Source organism: Chamaea fasciata, unplaced genomic scaffold (genome assembly GCF_029207755.1).
Source record: "Chamaea fasciata isolate MVZ Bird 193981 ecotype frontalis unplaced genomic scaffold, bChaFas1.0.hap1 SCAF_8, whole genome shotgun sequence".
Taxonomy (NCBI): domain Eukaryota; kingdom Metazoa; phylum Chordata; class Aves; order Passeriformes; family Sylviidae; genus Chamaea; species Chamaea fasciata.
Window position 1 is genome coordinate 12,521,852 of NW_027094093.1, and position 17,218 is coordinate 12,539,069.

A 17,218-nucleotide genomic window follows, 5' to 3' on the forward strand; every position below is an offset into this window, starting at 1 on the left:
GAGAAAATCAAAAGGCCCCTGCCCAATGCAGCTGTCTGCTAATTAAACACTGGTGTTAATTGCAGTAGTGTGGCTGATCCTCATTCCCTGTGTTTGTTGTGGTGCCTGTGTGAGCTCCGGATTGCTCAGAACTTACACATTCTCCCAGAAAATGAAACTGTCTATAAAAGGAATGAAAGGCTGTGATATGTATATATATCTATAGGGCTATTTTTAAAGAGAAAAAAAAAGGGGTTTTTTCTGTGTGTTAGTTCAAAGCCAGCTTTGATTATCTAAAGCAAGCCAGTCTTTAGAAAGGGTAAAAAACTAAAATGTAAAGATGGAATCTTTTTTATCTAATTCCTGATGAAAAGAGCATTTCTTGTTTGTCATCCTCTTGCCTCTCAAATTTTTAATTTTATTTTTTAATTAACGGCAAAATGTAGAAGTCTCAGGCAGCATTTCCTGCCCTTACTTTACGAGATGTGCAAAGAAGCATTCCATTAGGGTCAACAGCCAGTAAAAGGGATGTCATTTGACACCCTTCCACAGCTATGCATACCAGGCTGGAACCAAGCGGGATTATGTGAGTGGATAGAAAGCCCTTCTAGAGTGAGGATTTACTCATACTGTTTTTCTTTACACATTCTGCTCTCTGAAGATAATAAATCAGCTATTGGATTTGCAGAAACAACTCTCACGACGGCTAAAAAAATCCGGCACAAAGTAGATGAAGGCAAAGATCTGGCCTCTCCAAAGCAGCTCGGGGCGACCACGGGAAGCAGAGACCGAAGCGCAGCCGTCTGCGAGGGGACTGAACAGCGCCTGTGCCTGAACCATATTGCTCTCCTAACAGGGGCAGGTGGGCTGGGTTTCCAGAGCTCACACCAAACCTCACGGCAGCTTTCTGCTTTTATGGTAGGCTAAACCTAAGTCCTGCATTCGAGTGCTGGAAGATTTAAAGGTCCGTGCTTTACAGTTGCTTTGAGCCACCGTCTTTTCTGGTAATAAATCCCTGATCTGCAAAGACTAATTAATCTGTGGATGGTTTTGCAGTTATGAAGGCACAGAACTTTGTATCATTGCCCACAGACAAGGATCTAGTTTTCTGTCTTTGAGAGTTTTCAAGATTTTTGCCTCTTCAACTAATAAAGACAACATAAAGTCAATGCTTTAATTTCATGTCCTTCATTTTCCTCAAGCAAAGGTCTTCCTGCACTGAATTTTGAATCGAATCTTTATAAAAATCTCTCCACACGAGAACTGAAAACAAATGTTTGTCAGAAAACAATTTCAAGAAACTCAGCAATTTCACTTAAATGACTCTTCCATTTTGCTATCAATTTTCATTAAAGCTTTAATGAAGTGTCCTTTGATCAGCATTTCACTATAGCACTCAGATGTAATACATTACTTGAAAACAGACATTAAAGATGTAATAACAAGTTATATAAATAAAAATAAGCTGATGGAAAATTGTCATGAGAACTGTTATTTTCACAATGTCCACCTCTCACCATCATCCCTGGCTGCATCTTATTTAGCTGATAAAGTTCTTTGTAGCAATACCAACCTATTTTATTTATCCTTAAATGTAATTCTGCACATACAATGACACTTTTATTAGTAAATGAGAAGCAGCGTGTGCCAGCAGACAGGGCACCAGACTAGAAGTCAGGAGACAGTCATACTTTTCCCAAATTTTCTCATGGTCTGCAAATCCTTCCAATCATCCTTACCTCCATTTCTTTTTCTGCCCTTCTCTAAATAGGATCATGCTCTTTGGGACAAAAAAAAAAAAGTCTCTGTTGTCCCCACATATGTGTTGGTACTGTTCCCGTCTTATTGGAGCCCTAATCTTGATGGAGAACTCTTAAGATCGGGCACAATGCAAGAGGTTCCAATTAAAAATAATTGATCATTAAGGGACAGAGAATAGCAGAGTGAGCTGGAACTTTACTTTCTGTGGGGAAATAGTCAAACACTAGTGGCAAAGTAGAGACATGTGATGACACCAAATCTTCCCAAAGAAATGAAAGTGGGAAGTGTCACTCATCACCTTTTGGGCTTTTGTGTAACATGCATAAGGAATGTTCCCTTCTCTGAAGAGTCTCTGGAGAGTCTTCAGATGATGGGATTTACTGTCACATGCTCTCTCCTCCCTGTCTTTTTTTGGTTGTTGTACAAAGTGTTGCCATGTGGGGTCTGTGTGATAGCACATACTGCAAAACATCTCCAGCTGAGCTGAATCAGTGCTGGCCAGTAAGATTGTTAGTTGGCTGACTATTCCCTAAAAATGAAAACCAGACACTGAGGAAACTATCTTGTTCATGAAAGGAAAATATGTATCTGCAATGAAATTAAAAAAAAAAAAAACAAACCCAAAGCAAAAGAACTACCTGGGTATTTCATTAAAATATCACTAATGAAGTAATTAAATAATTCAGCAGCAGAGCAAGGAGGAAGAACTACTTCCCCATGCACCTCAAAAATATGGATTTGAATTAAGTAAAACAATTTTTTAGTAAACTCTGCACTGCTTCAATTGAAGAAGAAAATTAAGGGGGAAATGTCTGAATGCTTTGGTGAAATGCTTTTTACACGAAGCAACACCAAATTTGAATTTGAAATGCACCCATAAAGATTGGAAAACGTTATGCAACCTTATAAGGTTCAGCTGGAATTAAGAGGGAGACTAGGAGATGGACTAAGGCTAAGATGACAGGTGAAGGCAGATAGCCTAAGGTAAAGGCACATAGCTTGGCTTTGGAACTACAGGGAATTTAAAAGAGACACAAGAGTCAGTTTTACCTACAGTTTGCCCCATATCACTGAAAAAGTCTAACCCACTTCACTTTGCACCATGTAGGCCTGGTAATAAGGGACACAAGGCAGACAACTGAACATTTTCCTTAATGAGATTAAGAATGGCATGTAGGGAAAAGTGTTTGCGGAGAGCAGAGAAAGAGCAATAAAAACCAGTTGAGACTGAAATGTGAGAAGCTTGTGGACCCAGCTACAGCTGCATGTACATTTGTTTTTCTTGTGTTTCAGGCTGACCAAAAAGAAAACCCTGGTGTGAAGCCATGCTTCTGTGCCTGTCAGGCCCATGCTCATGCTAGCCCTACCTCCTGGCTAATGCAAGGGCCTGGCTTGTGGACTGGGCTGGCTCACAGACACCCACCACAGAGTCTATGCAAGGCGAAGGTGTGACTGCCTGCCCCAGTCCAGGCAGGTGTTGCTCTGGAATTCCTCACACTGCCTTTTTAAGAGAATATTCATAGCAAAGTACTGCCTCTGTCACCCTTTAAGTGTGCTGAAGTGCCCAGGCTGTGAAGGAGCACTTAGTCATACTTTGCTCCAGTAGCATCTTCAGGGCCACGGAATTTCTGACTTGTAAATTGATGTCATCAGTGTGAATGCTCAACAAGTTATATTCCTCCCATAAATTTTCAAAAGTATAAAGTTTGCTGACAAAGAAATTCATGAGGTTGCCAGGAGCATGTAGTGCCTTTCTAGAATGTCAGTCCTAGCTATTCCCTTGGAAACCAGTAAATAAGGAGTTAAGGAATGAGCAAACACAACCTTTAACTGTGCTGTTGGAGTGATGCCCCAATATGGCCATAGCATACAGAGCCTGTGCTATCTCAAAGGCAGAGTGCAAACATTTGGGGAATAGGGCACATGACCACAGGACAGAGTCTGAAGCCTTTTTTGCAAGGCAAGACTGGTCTGGATGGAAGCCACAGGGACTGAGGACAGGGGGAGTGCCAACAGCAACGTTTCCCAGGAGACAGTTGGTCTCCTCCTCAGGATTTGGATGTACTCAGTTCACAACCCCTGTCCTCACAGACTGCCATGGGAATGCTCCCTCCACCCCCCAGCACTGAGGCCACAGACCATCCTACAGCACCTTTGTGCACTTCTGGTAATTCCCCAGGGAGGAAGAGTTCTAGGCACTGGTATTTCCACAATTTACAAAGTCAACACCTATAGGGGACAGAGTAGTGAACCACATATATGAACAGAGGAGGCAGGGAAAGAGGCAAGCCACCTCCCAGAGAGACAAGGCCTTTCTCATGTCAAAGCTCAGCAGTTTCCTTGTGTCACAGCCACAAAGCAGCCAAGTGCTCCAGCTCTGCCAGCTGGAGCAAGGCAGCTCTCACAGCTGACCTGCATGATCCCTGGCAGTACAGCCAACCCCAGGGAGGGCATGGGGAAGGTTTCTCAGGCCCTGCTTTTCAAAAGGCCTATGGCTGACCACATTTGCTAAGATGGAAAGGCAAAAGAGCCTAGCAGACAGCTTTGCTTCTGTCTCAGTTAAGTGTTTTTTTTGGCGGGGATAGGATGGCAGAGAGTGTCAGCTGTGCTACAGCACAAACACTGCTCTGAAATTCAGGGCCACAGAGAACCCTGCTCAAACACTTCCTATCATGGCAGGGATATACTCAGAAGGGTTGCACTGTCCCTCTTCTCTATTTATTTCTCATTCTCTGCTCCCTAGGAAACTGAGAATTACATTAGCATCTCCCTCTTTTCTGTCCTACTTTGAATACCGAGCAGCTAGCACCCATTATTCTGTGACAATGTCCCATCTTACTGACATATCTTGAATATGTACATTTTTATACTGCTTTAATAGTGCTATTTTAAACTTTAAAGCCTGTCACTTGTCCTCATGAAAGTCAGATGGAAAATAATACTATTCTCATATTTTTTCTGGTCTTGGCATCCAAAGCAGCAGTCCCTAGAGCAAGCCTCTGTCCTCCTGTTGGTAAGAATTTCTGTATCCAGTTTGCACAGTGCTGACCTGCAACTACAACTGAAGGGCAAATCCTAGTACTACAATTACTGCACATCTGCAGCATGTCAGGACTTGTGATCACTTGCAACCCCTCGATTTGAAGTTTTGTCTGAGCAATAAAGGCATTATCAATTGAGAAATAAATACAGAAATTGAAGACTACAAAGATAAACACTGGGCTATTCCCACCCTTGTGTGGACACCGGCATGTACTACTAGTAATACAGTAGTGTGAGATCAAGAGGCGATCACAGAACTGTCTTGAATCCAAACCTCTGATCTCAGAGACCCAGACACCAGTCTCAGGATACAGGAACATTCCTGCAGTTTTTTTTTCCAAAATACCTCATTAGGAAGAGCATTTTTCATAAACATCTACCAAAAGCCAAAACACATAAGCTGTCCTACAGCAGACAAAAGCATGCTCCTGCTCCCCAGAAACATTCTTCTGACTCAGGGATGTCTTTGCAGGGTCGTAGACCCTATGCTTAGACCCAAACGCTCCCAAGCCTCGAGACCAAGCCCCAGCTGCAAACATTTGCTGCCTGGTTCAGGAAATCAGGCTAAGGACTGTTCTGCTTGTGGTTGAGCTGGCTAGCAATGACCAACATAACCTGTCCACATGTCATGTGCAGGGAGAAAAAGGCTACTGAAGATTGCACAGTGTTGACAGAGTTGCCTCGTCCTCCTCCTAGTGATAACCACTGCATTCTCATCAGAGCATTTGTCACCAGCAATTTAAGAGTTAACCAGGAGGGTGGACTAAAGAGCATGTATCTTATTTGTCTCCTTTTGTAGCTTTAAAAAAAAAACCTCTTAGATGCAGGTGTAAATGTCCCTTTTCCTGACCTACAAGGTATTTGCCATACTGTCTGTCTCTGGGGTTAAAATACTCCCTGGCAGTAAGGCTTCTGCAAACACTCCCACTTTATCTGCAGTAAAGGAGAATCCCAGCAGTACTGGAAACAGATATAAATGGAAACTGTTAAAAAAATTAATTTTAAAAAATCATTCAGCATGTGTTAAAAGTAGCAGCAATTTCTGGCAAGAATTAATTAAACCAGATGAAACACTTCTGATATGATTTGTGTGATCAGACCATTTAATTAGTTCTGGCTTTTAGTTCATCGTAACGAGCTTCTGTGAGGGAGAAAAAGGAATAATTGTTTATTCAAATGGTAATAATTTGGGTTTCTTTAATTGATTCCTAGTGTGAAAGCATTGATTCCTGCTGTGTTCTAAAGTGCTGAATGGAAAAGTTCCAGCCTGATGTCCAGTCCTAGAGCCCACCAAGTCCATCCACCAGTGCAACCCCCCATTTGTGATCTAGTCTGCTAAGCCCTATTGCTTCTCCTGGCTTGTCTGTACACTGCTGAGCAGGGCTTAGCCCTTCTGAAGTGCTTGTGGGTTTATTAAGTATTCCTGTGTGAAGCTGATGATGTGCTCATAAATAATGTTGCTGGGACTGAAACATGTTTTCTTTACAGCAGCCTGGATATTCTAGAAAGGAAATGTCTTTTAAAAAAATCAGACACCCAGAGAGTATCTAAAAGTAAAGAGGGTTTTAGATAATATAAAATCTTCCTAAAAAAAAGAAAAGGTGGAGGTTTTTTTTCTGTGCCTAAAGTAAATTCACCAATTTTTGCCCAAGGACTGAGGAGGAAATTGACTTTGTTTCACTACTAGGATACAGCACAGTGATGTTGTGGAGCTTTCAAAGACACATAGTAGAAGATGTAAAAGCAGGAGTATTAATCCTGTTTCTGCTCAATGCTAGTTTGGTGGGTGCCAGTCAGTGAGTCAGTGAAAATGCCGTAGAATCCCTGCTGGGTGAAAGGTGGTACAGGATGAAGGTATACAAAGCAGCAACAACCTAAGGGGGAAAAAAAAAAAAAAAAAAAAAAAAAAAAAAAAAAAAAAAAAAAAAAAAAAAAAAAAAAGTATTTCTGCAATTTGAAACTTCATGGAAGCATATTACAGATTTATGCCTAAACCAGTATTGAATTATGGGTCACTGCTGTAAAACCAGAATTCCTTAGATTACTTAATCTAATGAGGTCTGTGAGAGAAGAAAAAGGCCCCAGTCTATAAGATTTAAGGGGTTGAGACCTTATCTGCACACTTTCCTGTAAAGCTCCAGGTGCACTGTAAGATCTATATCATCAGTTCCATGCTAAAAACTATGTTGTTTAAAACTAAACAATCAAAGGCTGAAAAGTAAAACTCTCAAGTATCATGAAACAGCAAAGCAAAGGTTGCCTAATGTAACCTTCTTCTGCCTGGGGGTTGTATGGTATAATATACTGCTTCAGTCTCTGACCAGGTACTGCCCCCACATTCATTTTTTTGGCAAGAGCCCTGCTTCACTCCAGGCACAGGCCTGACAATGCTCTGCATACAAAGCAGCTCTTCAATATTCTTTTTCATCTCAGCTCTTCAGCGTGGGGCTCTGGCTTCATCTCCTACAAACTATCGCAACACTGCATGAACAATGATACTTTTCCATTCTATGCTGTTTCTTTGCTGTTCAGGCCCAGAGCCCTGAATGCTTTGCACTAGTTAACACATTTATTCCCAAAATGCCCCTGTGAGGTGAGGATATATTATCCCTACCTTAAAGAGTAAGACTGAGTTACCTTCTAAAGAAAAGTAGAAAAGAGGCAGGAAAAGCAACCAGATCTCTAGAGTCCCAATCAACCACCTAAATCATCATTTTAACAACAGGCCTCTGGCCTTTATTCACACCACACAACTTCTGCTAGAGGTTAGGCAGCAGTGCCAGAGACACAGCCCTATTCACTGGTATAACATAAATCTACTACTGTGACTCCAGCCCAATATACTATATGACCCTGTTCTAGGTTTACTTAGAGTGACATTTGCTCCTCTGAAGGAAGTCAGCATTTACATCCTTTCTCAGAGCTTTGCAGTTGTATGTGCACCTCATGCTTACCCCTCTGATCTTTTTTGGGGGAAAAAAAAAAGAAAAAAAAGAGTTGTGCTATTTATCCACTAGACACTGTGATAACATAATTAAGCACATGTGTACAGACTATGATTGGAAGGGAAGGCTTCTTGAGGGCACTCTGGTAATCAAAAAAATAGGAGATAAAATAACACAAACTCTACATTAAAAATGGTTTTACCCAGTGAATTAGAGAACAGAATAATCTCCTTTCAATCATCATCTTTATAGCAAAAGTCTGTTCTGTACACTTAAATACCTTCTATGTGCAAATTAAGAACTTTTTCTCTTATTTCAATGCGTATCTTGCCGTGTGAAAGGAAAAGCTTCAGATTTCTTCACAGAAGTAACTGAACTGAGCTTAGTGCTCAGTTTATGTGATGGGGAGGACTGAGACAACACACTGGTCTTGTTCCTCTTGCACTTCACCAAGTTTACATATTTTCAGCTATCCATCTGTGTGGCCAGTGGAAACTTGTGAAAACCCCTAAGCAACAGAAGCTCCCTGTCCCTTTATATCTGAAGGTGAATCCCAAAATTCCTTGTTCATGGTAAACCAGTACAAATAAATAATGTTTTCTGAAATCATATCTAAACCAAAGCAAATCTGAGTTTCACCAGAGCAGTGAAATCTACCAATTACCCCTCTGAAATCACATTTTCATTGCCTGCCTTGAGGCCCATAAATTAGTCAAAAGGTCAAGATTGTCAGTGCAGCAGAAAAAGTGTAGCTCCTCACACACATAAATGCACTTCCCTGGTCTTTGGAAACACTCGAAAAAGGAGGAAGCAACAACAACCCCCACACTCAGTCTACAAAGCAAATTTACCAAATCATTAATGACACTTAATGTTCAATGGTTGTTTTACAGTTCTCATCCCTGCCATGGTCTCCTTTTTTACTGAACAGCTGTTAATAAGTTTAAATAAATTTAATTAATGGCTACAAATGACTGAAGAAACAGGCTTACCATGTTCAGCATGTTATTCTTTAATATATATTCGATGTTTAAACACATGCATAGGCTTTTCAGGGAAGCTTTTAGCCATGTAGCTACTAAGTATCTCACATATATTAGGATTTATCTTTTTAAGAGCATGCTGAATGAAGCAAGAATTATTCCCACTTTGCAAATTGTGCAGCTATTGTACCCTTTTGGTCCCATGGCTGGGCCTGTGTGATGTTATTGCAATCCAGCCCCCCACCTGTATTACTGTGGGATCTGGGGGAATCAGGACACTTGGGGCTGCAGCAGTGTTGACACAAGAAACAAAGGTAGCTTAAGCAAAGACTCTGGAGTCGGACTGAGGGTGAGCTATACACATGGAAGTCAGGACAGAACAAGCTCTGGGCTTCTCATCTGTGTGAATTTTGCTGACCCAGTGTACGGGGCTAGTGCCAGCCTAGGCTTACAAAATACCTAGACACAATCTCAGAAAATCTCTTAATACAAAGACCCAGTGCTGGCTCAGAAACTAATTGTTTGAGTTGCAGAGTGAATTTTGGAGAACACTCATCCTAACCTTACTGTTACTACTCTTCTCTGGCACCTGTAATTAACCAGAGTTAGAGATTGACTAGAGACTTACATGTCCCCCCGCTCTTACTCAAATCACGGGAGCTCTGCTCTCACAGTTGCACCACCAGAACATTTTAGCCACAGGGAAAGGCTAGGGCAGAGATGGGAATGAGAGCCGGGGACTGAGCCTTGCTCAGTTTCTCTTACTGCTCCAGCTGCCTTTGAAAAGATGAAACGGCTATGGCAGCCAGGCGTTACCCTGCTGGCTCTGCTTCGCTCTGGCAGCAGCAGCTACCAAGGCAGCTCCCCTGGACTCTGCCACAGCCAGAGGAGTCACCACAGCTCCACTTCTGGTTTGCCTGCCCTTGGTAAATGTCTATTTTGCCTAGGACAGACTTCCCCAAGGCCACGCAGAGGTGGAGGCTACACCCAAATTTCAACTCTCAATATAGTAGCTTAACCACAAGTCTGTCCTCCCTATCTCCTTCCTCGGGCACATATTGCCTCAGCCTCTCTACGCCAAATACAGCACACTGTCTCACAAGACAAGGCTTCCTTCTCCCCTTTTCCAAGCTTCTAACGTTCACTTACTGTTTTCAAACAAGGGATGTTTTAAAACAGCAAAGAGCTCTATCAGGAGACTACAGTTTACCTTAAAACCTAATCAAAGCAGATACAAAATCAGTGTAATATTCTCTGGCATGGTATTTCATGACCACATTCACACTGCTGAAGATGTCTGCTTTCCAGCCCACATTCTTAAATCCCTGTTCACTCTCCTGCCCAACAGCAGAGAGATAAGCAAAGGAGGGGGTTGTCTGGCCCGTGTGCTTTGTCTGGTAAACAAGTAACCACTGTAGCACACAGATTTACAATGCACACACTGTCCCTCCTTGTGCTTACCCTCACCTACATCTCTGCTCCAGCTGTATCATTCCTGTGGAGTGCAATGGCCTCTGAGGGTGACAGAGCACCCTTCAACATAGTCTCCAGGACTAGGAAAATAAGGGAAGAATTTCTATCAGCTGCCAAGTCAATCAGGATTTCATTTCTAACAGCCATTTCATCATGAGGACAACATTTCTAACTGTGGGAGCATGATTCCTGAGCACGAGAATGCTTGACTTTGTTGATCACTCTGTACCCCAAATTCTGCGAGACACAGGCAGAGACTGCTAGAGATTTTCTCAACTTTTATGCAAACTCTGAATTCTCAGAAACACCAGCAAATGTAACCCTGAAGGAAGCTTAACATGAATTCTTTGCTGGCACTGTCCTCCAGTTCACATGTTGGAAGACTTCTTCCTGGTTCCTCCTTGCCCAGGAAGACAGCTCCAACAATATGGATTTTATTGTACACCCCGTACATCCCACTTCTTCCCCTTGTCAATAGCACAGAGGCCCAAATACCATCTCAGCTGCAAAGAGGAAATGACTATTCACAGGACACAAAGGTTTATGGATTTCTGCCTAACAAAAGATTATTTCTAAGCAGACTCTTGGTGTATTGGTGCCTCATCTCTACCAGTGGGAAAGCAGATGCCTCAAGTAAGTATGCCCAACAGCAAGGAGTGAGAGCACTCTCCAGGGCAGGTGTACTATGCAAGGTAGCCTCTTAATCTTCTCAGATGCACAAGCATTATTTTTCATACCAGCTGCATCTTAAACACTCAGTTAAGATGGTGATTAGTGGTGGTGGTAGGGTGTCACAGTGGGAGCTTTCTTAAGAAGAAAAGGCTTTGATTGAGCCAATGAAAGCTGTTGCCAGGGAACCAGATGCCACGAACACACCACTCCAGCAGAGCAAGAATACAAACCATGTGAGTGCTGGACTGAGCTTTAAATGCATTTGCTGGTTGAGGCCTGAACACACCATTAACTCTTTCAGTGCCTGAAATAGTTCACACAATGAACTGGGAAGATGGGAATCTGTTACAAATCCAAAGGAGCAAAACATCTCCTGACATTTCTTTCTAACACCCTGTTGATTCAGAAGAAAAACAAATAGGGGAAACTTTTGACCTTTAGTTTTTGACTGGCAAAGGACATTTGTTCGTTTTGTAAAGTATGTAAGGAAACTTCTCTTCAAAGCAACACTTAGTTTTACACTAATGTGAAAAGGAATTACATAAGTGCTCAGACAACTCTATAAAAGTATTAATTTTGTTTTTGTAGGCGGTGTTACAATGAAGTTTGCTGTGCACACAGTGTGTTCACTGGTCAGTTCCTCTGCAAGAGGAAAAGAATAGCTTAGATTCCATTTTTTCCCAGATCTGAGCTGGTTTCCAACACAAATGTTACCGATTTGAATTTTATCTGATCAGTTGCCAATTTGTTTCAAAGTTAACTTTCCACTCTGATTACTAAACAGCCTTGTACTCTACCGACAGAGCATTTTTTTCCTAGTGTAAATTCCACAGTGCTCTGCAACCCTACCAGTAAAATGCAGCTAAAGCTCTAATTAAAAATCATGCCTGCCATATGTCAATTCATAAGAACTAAAATTAAACTAACAAGGGGCTGTAACCAAAACTTTTTTTGAACACAAGAGCCTGCCTGCTCTCTTTTGAAGCAGAACATGTGTTAGCCTGGGTAGTTCTTGCAGGACAAGGCCTGGTCCCAAACATTTTTATCTTCAGGCTTCCAGTTTGAATCCAGCACAGGTTCCTAAGCACGAAAAGCCATTCCCCACTCCGCAGCCTGAGTGAAAGCCCCTCCATTCCTGTGCAGCCTGCATTGGCTGTGTAACTGCTCTGATCCCACAGAGCTGGTAACTGTGTTGAGCAAGTAACATGTTGCTGGCAGCACTATACCGAACTCCCCCTCAGTCTCCATTCCAGCCTATTTATATCCCGTGGTAATACCAGCCATCTAGTGAGCTCTGAGTTGGGGTCCAGTGTACCACTGCCTTTTTATGCCTCTCCCACAGTGCAGAAGGCCTGGAGGGAAAGGACATAGCAATACCATTATAATGCTTAAGTGGCCATAAAGTCCCAGTGTGAGTCCTAACAATCTGAACATAAGGGACAATAAACCTTGGGCCCCTCAAATTTATTCTAGGGAACTGGCAAGAGTGGGTAAAGTGCAGAGCTGATTTAATATCTTCACACAGCTCCCATTCCAATTCCAGTCCAGCTTGGTGACGCTGGAAAGTTGGGCTCCCATGTGCCCATTGGCCATCCAAACAGGCAGAGCATCACACCATCAAGATGACACCATTCACTCTTGGAGTCCCAACTAGCAGCTATTGCATGGCTACAGTGCACAGCTGAGGGGCCGGGAGAACACACGCACATACATCAGAATACAATGCTGAAAAATGTACCCCGTGTTCATACAGAGCATTTTTGCCTCCCTGGATTCTGCAGTGATTTACTTGAGAGTTCATCCTGTTGTGGGCTTGGCCCTGAGACCCCCCATTAGTTACTACATTGCTGTGAAGAGGGGCTGCCTGGCTGCTTACAAATTAACTTTTGGGTTTAATCTGCAGATAGAACACATGCCAGGCTTACTGCAGTTGTTCCCTCTGCAGAGTCCTTCTCAAGCAGGACACAACTGCTTCTTTATAAAAGTTCTTGTGTAATACATAAAACAGGGAAAAAAACCACTGCAGCTCAGCTTAGGTTAGCACTGAATAAGTGGAGAACTGGAAGAGATTTCTAAGCAGAGCACAGTTATCTAAACAACTCTGGCAACATATGAGGGCTAACAGCCCAGTTTTCTAACTAGTTCCATACAAAATTTCTAGCGATCAAAACCAGGCAGCCTCTGCACTTTGTATTTTGAGCCTAAACTTACACACACAGCTAAACACTGCATGGTGGCAAAGGAAGCCATTGTGGTGTGCTGGCTTAGTGGGGCATCAGTATGAAAGCATTGCTTACTGAACAAACATGGTTCCACAGCAGGTCAGTGACCTCGGCAGAGCCCCACCAAAGATCCTATGCAGATGTGATCCTGCACAGTTTGTAAGAGCAAACAGAACTGCAGTGCAAGACGGTGCTGTTACACAGGCTAATAATCCAATCTCTGCACCACAAAGAGCTGCAGATGTACTGAAGTTACCATGATGAAAAGTGATATTTAACACTGCCTGTTGCAGTGTTCCTCACCAAAGCTAATCACCCTAAAACATACGTATTCCTTACATGTATGCTCACATGCACACACTCATGCTGCCATGTTAGAAGACTTCAAAGACTTACAAACTGGAGACTTCAAGATAGGAAGTGCAAGATGTAATTACAACATTTTCAAAATGTATTTTCCTCCTTCCCATATGCATCAAGACATTATGTCTCAGCCAACATAACTGCATGTTCTCCCCACACTGAGGATCCAAGCCTCAGTGTGAGGATTACACCTGCTCCAGGACAGCAGCAACAGCAGCCTCTAGGACTCCAATACATCCTTTTTTGCCATCAGTGAAACATGTACAGTATGTTTCCCAACACAATGGGAAGAAATTAGAGTTTCATGGACTGTGGGAGCTGAATGCTGCTCTGAACAACTGTACTCAGACCCCAAACATGGCACAGAATCCCCGTGTTCTATACTCAGACTCCGTAGCCAGTCCAGAGCCATGAGCCCTCTGACCAGCCTCTGCAGCAAGTCCATCCTCACACTCCCCTACTGCCCACTCATCCCTCAGTCCTTCTTTTCCTTTTTCCTCATGCCCAGATGCCCAGAGCTCCCAATGCCCACATCCTCTCCTTGCACTAGCAATATTTTCCATTTCCTAGTTTTCCTTGTTCAAATCTTTTCCTTCTTTGCTCTTAAGCCCACCTTCACTCAGATGAGCATTGGGTCCTACTTTGAGTAAATTCATTACTTTTTCCCCAAACAAACCTCTCATTACAATCACTGTCTCATTGAGACATACTCTGATACTCACTGAAAATGCATGTTTTTCACAGCTGCAAGACTGGACAGTAATTCAGAACAATAATACATTGTTCTGAATTTACACACATTTCTTTTAATGACATTTAAAACAGATCAGATGTAGCAATCAAAAGTGCTGAATTTTTAGTTGTAAAATATACCTCCTTTTATGACAAAACCCAACAGTACTCACAAATACAACTGACAATCATAAAAAAGCAATTACCCTTTCCCACATTAACAAAATGTAATTAAGTAATGCTTAAAAACTATGTGATAGGGTGCTGGAGAAAAATTGCTAAAGGAATGCAAGCAGAGAATCAACAACAAGCTTGGGGGGTAAATTTAGATTGATACTCCCACCTAAACCTCGATTTTCTTAATTTATGTTTGGTTCAACTCATTATGAAGTCATGAAGAACAACCATTCTTGGAATTAAGCTATCTTAAGATGGGGAGAATTCAGAATGCCTCTGCCAGTACAGGCTCATTTCTATTGCTCTTCTGTTGTGGAAAAGTGTCATTTTTGCCATCTGAAGAAAGCAGCTCCTCTGTTTGAAGACATATTTGTTTTGTACATTTTCTATTGCTGTTTGTATATTGTAAAGCACTTTGAGCACATGTAGAATGAAAGGCACTGTACGGAATACAGTTAAAAGTTGCCTTGTTGTAATCTGCTGTTAGTCTTTGTACATGGCAGCAGGGGGCACTTCCACAAGAACATGCTGAAGCGCAGTTGACAGACTTCCCTGGTTTCAAGGCCAGGCAGAAGTGCTGCTCACTGTGTTCACATTCCACTTCTGAAAGCAGAACATGACTGCACAGAGCAAGAGCAGCCACCCTTCTGCTTCCTATGAGAAACTCTCAAAGCAAGTTGAGTAGCTTAGTAAGAAAATTAAAGAAAGATAAACACGATTCTTTGAACGAAGCACGAAAAGGGCAAAGAATCGCACACCTGAGCACCGAAGGACTAAATGTCTGAACAAGTTCTGCCATCCCAGTGCTGGTGTGGGGGATAAAGAACTGGAAGTCCGACACAAGGGTCAGGAACATAACAGGGATGCTGGGACTCTTACCTTTGCAATTACCTAGGAAATTTTAAATATTCCTAAGCTAAATTTCTGCAAGAAAATAGTTAACAATGAGAGAAAGTCATTCAGATTAAAGACCTACACTCAAAGAGGATAAGTCTTCGACAAAACAATCCCCAAAACTGGTCTCTTCCAACTCTGCTTTTCTCAATTTTCAGCTAATAATGAAATCAGGAGGGTGTCGCAAAGGAAATACAATAAAGCAGCTTGGGAAGGATGATGATATTTGGTCACATTGTGGGATTTACTGCAGGGCATTCCCTGACTCCAGTCTTTGGAGTTTTTCTGTGCTTGCTTGTATTCTCCCTAGCTGATATGAGGATCCCAATTTCTGTTTAACGTCACAGCAATGGAGAAACAACCCCTGACCACAATGAGGAGAGTGATGGTGGTGGCTCAGAGATCCTAAGATGTTAAAACAACCAGAACAGAGAGAACAGGAAGTACACAGGACAGACAGGAGGAGAAAAAGCAACCAACAGCATCACACTTTTCAAAAACCCAGGATGCTAGTCTGGCTTTTCTGCTGTGTGGAGTTGTGCGCTAGTAAACACAGAATTACAAACTAGGGCATTTGTGAACAAAGAATCTGTCTGAGCACTCACGGTCACTCAGGCCTAATCTGTCCCTGCTAAAATGTGGCACTGGGGAGGTGTTGAAAAAAAGACCAGGAGAAACTGAAAGTGCCTCAGGAACCAGAGGTGAGTTGCTGTTAGAAAATTCTCGATAGTAGCTCTCAGAGATTAAACGTTTTTAATTTCAGACTGTTAACTTGTGTTGGGATAAAAGAATGACAAATTATTTTACAGTATCTTCTCTGTAACAAAAAACAAAATGGCATAACTAATGGCATAATGTAATGAGAGAGATTTATGTCTGCTCTAGCTAAAATTGGAACATCTTAACAAAAGCATTGTTTGGGAAGGCAAAACACACAGATGATAGATTTTAGAGAGAAAACCGTTGACTCTGTGTTGTTAGATGTCAGATGAACAAGTAAAACTGCTAGTTATAGTATTTGTGTATTTTTTTAAATCTACATCTGTTACAGTGATTTAAAATAATATGTTCTTTGAATACGGCATGCCATCAATTTCACAGTGGCTAAAAAAGAGACTTATTTATATGATGCACTTCAGTGTTGCCATAAAAATTGAATACCTTAGAGCCACAGGCAGAGCTTTTTACTGCGAGTTCACGCTGAAAACGCACTGCAGCAACCCTAACTTGACTCACTCTGTCTTCAGAATTATTTCTGAAATAATCATATTTTGATCCAGGTACACAGAAGAACTGAAAAAGCCTGTAGGATGAGATCACAATTTACCCCAAACTTCCCTCCCAGCTTCAGCACTGCAGTTCTACTAGAGCCAGAGGGACTAGGAAGAAAGCAGCAGCTTTGTGTATTTTTCATCCTGCCTTGAGGCAGATTGTGAATCTCTGCTCTACCTCTCATGATAATCACGACTATTTACCCTGTTTAGCATTGCTATCAGAACAGCTCTTCTAAAATGTAACTTTTGGTCATTGGGAGCCAGAATATGACACTCTAAATCAAATAAAGTATGTGAGCACTCCAATTACAAGAATAATTTGGAATCCCCTGCCTTCATCGCATGAAAGGTACTAGAGAGTTTCCCTGGAGAAATGTTGTATGCTTGTTATCACGGTTTTCTCTATGGGCTGGGACAACTGATCTTCTAGAGTCCTTCTTGGGCCCACATCATTCAAGGCAGCACCAATGCACAACAGTCTCAAAGCCTCTATTTTATCTATACCTTCCCTAGGGCAGCCATCCCTCCAACCTCTGAGTGCATTGGGATGCATCTCAGGCTGGGATGGATTCTCACAGCTCAGACAGCACAATCTGTTGGAGATGTTGTCTGTTGCTGCCTTTCCTACAACAAAGCATGCTAGAGTTTCTGAGGGAACCCCCTGGTTTTTTATAGTCCCCATATAAAGACCATTTTACAGC

The 17,218-nt window shown here is 42.1% G+C and overlaps 1 long non-coding RNA gene across 1 annotated transcript in view; it reads right to left on the minus strand.

The window, feature by feature from the left end:
* Window positions 1-6,200: 6,200 nt before the first annotated feature.
* Window positions 6,201-17,218, minus strand: part of LOC136292960 (uncharacterized) — a 57,330-nt gene continuing 46,312 nt past the window's right edge. The window contains exon 4 of the long non-coding RNA XR_010722025.1: window positions 6,201-6,656. This is a non-coding gene — a long non-coding RNA (uncharacterized lncRNA). The remainder of the gene's footprint in view (window positions 6,657-17,218) is intronic.